Below are 7495 nucleotides of genomic sequence, written 5' to 3'. Positions count from 1 at the left end.
TCTAAAACAGTAGATAATATAGCATGGAGCAATCAAAAATTATAGATACGTTGGAGACGTATCAATGTCAAGATCTTGGATGCCGGGGCGGCGGCCCTGGTGGCGGTAGCGCGGTGCTCTTGGGCAGAGACCGTGGCTTGGTGCTGCCCGGTGGCCATGGCCGTGTGGGCGGCATGGTAGCCGGGGTTTGGCGTTCGGTGGTGGTGAGTGTTTGCCGGGGTGAAAACTTATTCTATCTTCGGACGGACCGGCGGCAGTGAAGCTCGTTCCCTTCTTGAAGGCGTCGTCGCGGCTCTCACGGCCCGTCGTGCGGCTCCAGGGGAAACTCTGATCCTCGCATCGGGCGGTGGCGGCGCTCTGGTGTCGTTTCCTTCCTGAAGGCGCCACCTTGGAGTCCACGGTTCGTCGTATGCGGCTACATCTCTTCATGGTGGTAGTGCTAGGCGTCGTGGTCCTGTGGTCGGCGCCTATGTATCTTGCCTTGGTTGTGTGTGTGGTGGTGGCGTGCGTTATACCGTGTGATGTTGATCTTTATTTTATATATAAAGCGGGGCGAAAGCCTTTTTCGATAACAAGTGTATCAAGCGAGGACATGTGAAGCAGATTTTTTGTGTATCTCAGGGGTAAAGACCCGGAGCCGGAGGGGATGAAACTCTCATAGAGCTCAGAGACTCATGGCCATCTGATCAGATTTCTTCTGCGATACTGTCAGTCCGATCTCGGGCTTGGGTCATCTAGGACGTTGGATCTCCAGCCGGTCGTTCTAGGCCCTGAGATGAATTTTCAATTGCATTCCTTGGTAATATCCATGTCCCCACAAGGGGCAGTTTGGTCATGCACGCCTCAGGAAATGGGTACCGATAAATAGATTTAGAACCCCTAACCCTAACCTTAATTTTTCTCTCTCCCCTAACCCTAACCATAAGCCCCTCTTCTACGCCGACGCATCTACCGTCCCTCTCGGCGCCACCCCTCCCCTCTACCTCCTCCCCGCCTGCCTGTTGCGCTGCTGCTTTCCCGTCGAGTCGTGCGTCATGGGAGAGAGAAAGAGCAGGGCTCGTCAGATTTGGAAGGACGGGTCGCTCCCATCGTCCATGTCGTTGCCTCCTCCGCATGGGAGGCCATGGACAGAGGGAGCCATCTCCGTCGTCTCCCCTACTCTCGTTGCTGCTGTCTCCTGCTCCTCCTCTGTCCATGCGTCCCCAAGAAGCAAGGTGTGCTGTTGCTCCTCCCTACCAATTGCTCCCTACACTGCTTGATGTTGCTACTCCTCTCCTCCCTCCACGGCAAATGATGTGCTGCTGCTGATGTAGATTGAAATTTGTATGCTGCTGCTGCTGCTGCTGTAAATTTGATTATTTGTAGCTTTATGTGCCGCCTGCAGCTGTAAATTTGATTATGTGTAGCTTAATTTGTATGCCACCGCTGCTGCTGTATGCTTAATGCATGTGTGCTTTGTATGCTGCTGCTGTTGTTGAATAGGGTATTTGTTCCTAATTTGCAGATTTGTTGCCATCAAGTCAAAGTTACTACATCAGATGGTACTGTTTTCCGTTGCTGTTTTTTCTTTGTTCACTTTGCATGAAACATAAAACAAGATCTCCAGCTAATATTGATATATGTTCCTTTACTTATCCTATGTTGGTTTTAGTTGCCTCTTTTCTGGTTACTAATCTATTACCACATGTCTGTTTGTTTTGCACTAATCCTATGTGTCTAATCTGCCCATTGACTTAATAAGCCCATAGTTTGGGAATGCCGTTCTGTCTCCAGATTTTGGAATTGTACTGATAATTCTGTACGTCTAACCACAGGATTGAAGTCATGAGGCTGTGAGGGTCTTGTGATTTACTCTTGTCTTTAAGAGTGATTTCTTCCTTAGTTTCTCTCTCTTTTAATCTTTTTTTATCATCATTTCTGTTTCATGGCTGTAGCACATAATGACAATTGACTGCAATTCTGTAAGATGGTATGAGGGGATTCTTTGTCATGATCTTAATATTGTGATATGTAAGCTGATTCTTGCACTCAAACCATGAAAAAGTTGTTTCTTTCAGTTGTTTGCTTTGGCTCATGAAGACATACTAATTCTTCCTGTATGAAGTAGAGAGTGATTAGACTCTGAGACAAGATCTTATTCCATGCTCATTTCTGGACCAGCTGGGTTTTCTTAACTGCCTACTGTTTTTGAGCCCATCACATGTATGCATTGCACGGAACAAAACTGAGGTTGGTAATGTTTCCGGTACATTTATTGACCTTTGGCTATACATATTTGTTCAGCCAGTGAGTATAATGGTGGAGTCATGACATCTGATAATTTTGGTTATCGGAATTATAATACATTTGTTACTGTCCCATTTCAGTTTTCTTCTATTAGAATAAAGATATGCCTAAATTGAGAGTTGTTCATACTTCGCGACAATGGATTTAGCTACTGGATAAATACTTTACTTTGGTAGAAGCATACTGATGATTAATGGCCTCTATCCACTATCAAGCAGAGGTCTGCATGGCATAGTTGTCTTATTTATAGTATTGTAGACATAAGGCACTAATTCATTTTATTACACTATTTGTTACTTTCTCTTTATTATATCATCTCTCACACCTTTCTACATATTTTCAGTGGCGTGTTAAATCTGTCATGATCTCGCACTATATCTTCTTATTTTAGCGCTAGAGATGCTGTATGGAGCTGATATTCCTCTCAAACTTCTTTTCTTCATCATATGTAGTTCCAAGAATCTGGGTTCTAACTCCATCCTCCTCGGTAGATGCTTATTAATTTCCTTATGTGATTGTAACATGTGTAAAGCTATTACCACAACATTATTAATGCACTGCTCTGAAGTACTTCCCTACCAATATTAAGCTGGCAGTTTCATCTTTTCGCTTTACCTTTGGCCTCATAGGTGTAAACTTGATCAGCAAAAACTGTGAGTGTAGTAATATAATTTTAAATTTATGAGATTGTTCTTTTACTAGCAAATGATATGTTATTCTTTCCAGGTAAATTGCAATCTCTATAAATCATCATGTACAAATAATAACTAAAGTATATAGCAGATTTAACAATATTCATAGGATCTAGAGATGAATTTGTTCTCTTTACGAACTAGTACATAAATATTCCCTGGAAAGGATAAATAAATATTCCTCAATCAATCCATGTCTTTTGTACCAAAAGAAACCAAATTACAATGCCTATCCAATGTGAAATGAATGTAGGCATTACGCAAGTGCCTTCGTAAGGCATTCAAAAATTATATTTAGTCCTTGCACCAAGCTGGTTTGGTTGAAATTTGTGAAACACATATTATTTTCAGTCAAACTATAATCTGCTGATAATCCAATGGCTTTTCTAGTTTCGATGCACATATCATTTTTATTTTCCTTTGTGCAGCCAAAACTTATCTTGGATTCTTGGTCTTAAATGGGCGCTCTTACTTTTGTGTACTTATTAATTATTATTGCTTTGTGAATTTTCTTGTCCTTCCGATTTTTTTTGTTTTCTCGATTCCTTTTAGTGAAGTGCATGGCTTGCACTTCCTGCACCTCATGAGAAAAGCTTGGTGAAAGTACACAGTGAATGGATTTTAGCGCTAACAAGTCAGACCCAATTATCGAGGAGCTAACCAGTCCAGCACAGAAATAACATTCAGAAGCTTAGGAAAATGATATTGCAGATTATGATCGGATCATAATCTTCAATATTATTTTGCAAAATTTCTTGATGTTCTTCCTGTGCTGGACTTGCTGGCTCCTCGATAATTGGCTCTGAGTTGTTAGTGTTAAAATCCTTTTCTTGTGTACTTTCCGCAAGCCACAAATCAGATAGTAGAATTCAGAGTGGGCATGCTACCACTCACTTCATCAAAAGGAGTCGGGAAAACAGAAGAAAATTCAGAAGAACAAGAATTTCACAAATCAATAAATACACAAAAATAAGAGTTCCATGTTAAGACCAAGAATCCAAGATTAGTTTTAGCTGCACAAAAGAAAGAAAAATGATGTTTATCGGAAGTAATAGAACCAGCTAATTAGCAATAAGTTGTCTTCTAAGTGAAACTAATGTGTCTCACAAATCTCAATCAACATAAGGCATTTTGGTGCAAGTGTGAATGTCTTGCTTAATGCCAACTACATTCACTTCTCACTGGACAAGCAATGGAATTTGGTTTGTTTTTTGTATATAGAACACTTGCATTGAACGTGGAAAAATATTTAGTTACCCTTTTGACGGAATATTTATCTACTAGTATTATATTATCTAAAAGAAGAATAATTCCTTTGAGCATCTACAGGTTACTCAACTGACCTTACATTCAACATTGCGTCATTCATCGTCCCAATTCATTCATGTATAAGATGCACTCCTGTACAAAGGTGTACTATATCGGTGACACTTATTTTGGGACGGAGGGAGTTCCTACCGAAAATATTAACACTATATGTACCGTAGAAGTCATATCTAACAAATGTTCATTCCCACCACACCGATTTCGATGACTCCCCGGTGTGTTGCTTGGTCTCCTCACATTAGAAACAGATTACAGAGCTAAATCATTTCATTTATTGCCCGTGTTTGATAAGCAAGATAAAGATGATGATTTTAGAGTGATAGACGTCAGCTCCAGAGTAGAGATACCAAGCATCGCAGGTGAGATCAATGCTTCTCTAGGAAATGAAAGATTTCTGAAGATTTTTCATTATGGGGGAGAAGAAGACATTGATCTGGCAGGGTGTGGTATTCCTAATCGTGAATTTGGACCCTATGCTTCCGGAAAACTGTTATGGAGCGGTTATGGAGGGTTTCAGGTCTTACAGAGAGAAGACAAGTTAAGTCCAACTCTTCTTGTTTCAGAACAATTATTTTGAATTACTGGTTTGAGAAAGATGTGAGTCAACTACTGTATCGATCATTGCACAGAGAAGCTGCCGACGTGGTTGGTTACGCCACCATGGATGACATCAACCCAGAAATAGTTCTGGATTGCTTCTTGTAGTCATTGTTCCTCACAGAGCAGCTACATGGAAAATCTACCAGTGTTGACTATGTTTGAGATACTCATGCTTGCAACTACTGGATAGGTGATGGCATCCTTCAGGGTGATAGAGGCTTTGTGGTCGGCAGTGCATTGCATGGAGTGATACAAATGTTGTGCTATCCGGATGGACATAGAGAATGGTATGGAAGATGGGTTTCAGTCTGCACTAACCAACCAGGAGCAAAAGATATCTCAACTATTCATGTGGATACATCATCCTATTTCCTCACATTTGAGGGAAATGGTCAGCTACAACTACCAAATGATATGTTTCAGCTAGCCAGCAACCTCCGCGTGTTAAAACTCTACAAGTGTAGCTTTGATTTTACCTCCCCTCCTTTCCGATGTTGCCACAACCTAAGATACCTTTGGCTTGACTATTGGACAAACACAGGGGAGGAGCAAGGTGGAGGGCCATGTTTCCTAAACCTACTGGTGCTGGACATATGTTTCATATATTTTGTCACGCTAGCAGAGATAATAGAGCCAACGGTGTCTCATGGAGAACTATAAGTTATGCATGGAAAAAGCTACAGAACCTTCACAAGCTTCGGGTAACTGAATCCTTAGATGTTTTCATAGTGGACCCTAAGCTGCACATTCCCTTACCTAGGTCTAGAGGTTGGAGCTTTGATTCAATAAGGATATTTTCTGCATCTGGTCTCCCGATGACCTGTTGCATCTGGGGTGGATTCAATTCATATTGCCATCGCCACTTTCAAGACCTACAACACATATACTTGCACAACTGTCCTTGACTGGTGTTCGTCCTCCCCATTTCGTTCAACTTGCCAAACTTGGAGACCATACAGATTGCATATTGCGGTAATGTCAAACATATTTTTTCATTGGACAACAATAGGGCCATTAAAAATATAGCATCTGATGTCACATTTGTGAAGTTGAAGCACATCAAGTTGTACCATCTCCACAAACTAGAGCAGATGTGCGAGGTCAGACTAACCGCACGACATTAGAGATGATCAGTACGAGGGACTGCTGGGCCCTGAGACGGCTTGTTCCGTCTTTCCCTTTCTTCAGTTGAATATTGTTCAGACCTGAACATAGTGAATTATTTAGGAAGATGCACATCCCTTTTTGGCTTATTTTCTCATACTAATGTATTACCAAAGCTATCCTATAGAAACAGTTGACTGAATACCATACCGTTGCATCGTGTCGCAACTCACAACCATACAAAGCAGCTAACTGAGTGAGAGACCACAAGATTAAACCGATGATGATACAGCAAATTCCTACCCATCACATAGTTCATATTACCTACTATATACAGATATATCCTGAAGAAAACGTTTAATAAGATGGCTGCATGCATCATTATGATGCAGAGGCCGGGGGCACGCCTCCATTTCCAAAAAATATATACAGATATATCCTGAAGCTAAGAGAGAATCAGCGATGAAGACTCAACAGAAAGGCCGAGAGGATTTCAGTTATAGATTTTCGCAGATGGCGTAGAATGACACAGGGAAGGCGACGTCTATTGCCATGATTTGGCTCTTCCACCTCATGCAATCTGTGATGGCTTGTATCTTCACTAGCATCTCTATGGTGTCCCTGAACAGCACTGTGCCTTCAGGCCTCAGAATGCGGTCCATCTCCAGGAGGATGTATGTTATGTCACACCTGCAACCATTGCTCAAATTTAGTTCAACGTAAGTCCATGGCTTAGCAGAAAAGAAATGCAGCAGGTCTGGAGGCAAATCATCGGATATATTTCCATTTACCTATCGTGATAAAAGCTGAACCCTTTATCGGTGTGGATGAGGTCATATATATGTCCTCGGATATGTCGAGAAAACCTCACACCCAGTGATGGTAAGTTCCAATGAAACCCCGCTCGTAGATAACGCCGAGGGTGTCAGTAGAAGAGCGTGCAGGCACCACATTCATCACCCAGAGCGGATGCTTCATCAGTGCAGCTGCAAACCTGCCCATCCCTGCATTCATGTCCATCACATTCCTGTATCACCCCTTGGCCAGTGGCGGGTCAGTTTCTTATAGTGGTTCGCTCACTCTGCCCACAACTTATTGTCCTCTTCGAACTTCTCAGATGTGAGGCTTGGTAATTAATTATGTGTTGTCATTTCTACTTCGGTTAACTCTTGAGGCGTGTTTGATTTATACATACTCTTATCTTCATGCATGCACATGCCATTTTTTTATTTCTTTATTATGCAGCACAAGCTATTACTTCTGGGATGGAAAGTTAGCCTGTTGCTGAAATCCCTGTGGTATTAGCTACTGCTGATAATGCGACGTTAGTGGATCACAATGCCTTTTGCTAATTCAAAACAAGAATATCCAGGTAATTAACTAAGTGATGTTACAGGTATCTTATTTTGCTTAATTGCTAGTACTTTGTTTCTTTTGATGGTCTATCTATGTAGCTGAGTTGTGAAGCTTACCTGCCGGAGATCCAT

At 41.7% G+C, this 7495-nt stretch overlaps 1 pseudogene; it reads right to left on the bottom strand.

The window, feature by feature from the left end:
• Positions 1–6505: 6505 nt before the first annotated feature.
• LOC119332843 lies at positions 6506–7495 on the bottom strand (annotated as a pseudogene).

The sequence above is a fragment of the Triticum dicoccoides genome, chromosome 7A, assembly GCF_002162155.2.
Source record: "Triticum dicoccoides isolate Atlit2015 ecotype Zavitan chromosome 7A, WEW_v2.0, whole genome shotgun sequence".
In the NCBI taxonomy this organism is placed as follows: domain Eukaryota; kingdom Viridiplantae; phylum Streptophyta; class Magnoliopsida; order Poales; family Poaceae; genus Triticum; species Triticum dicoccoides.
Note: the sequence above shows the minus strand (reverse complement) of the source record. Positions and strands in the feature narration are given on the sequence as shown.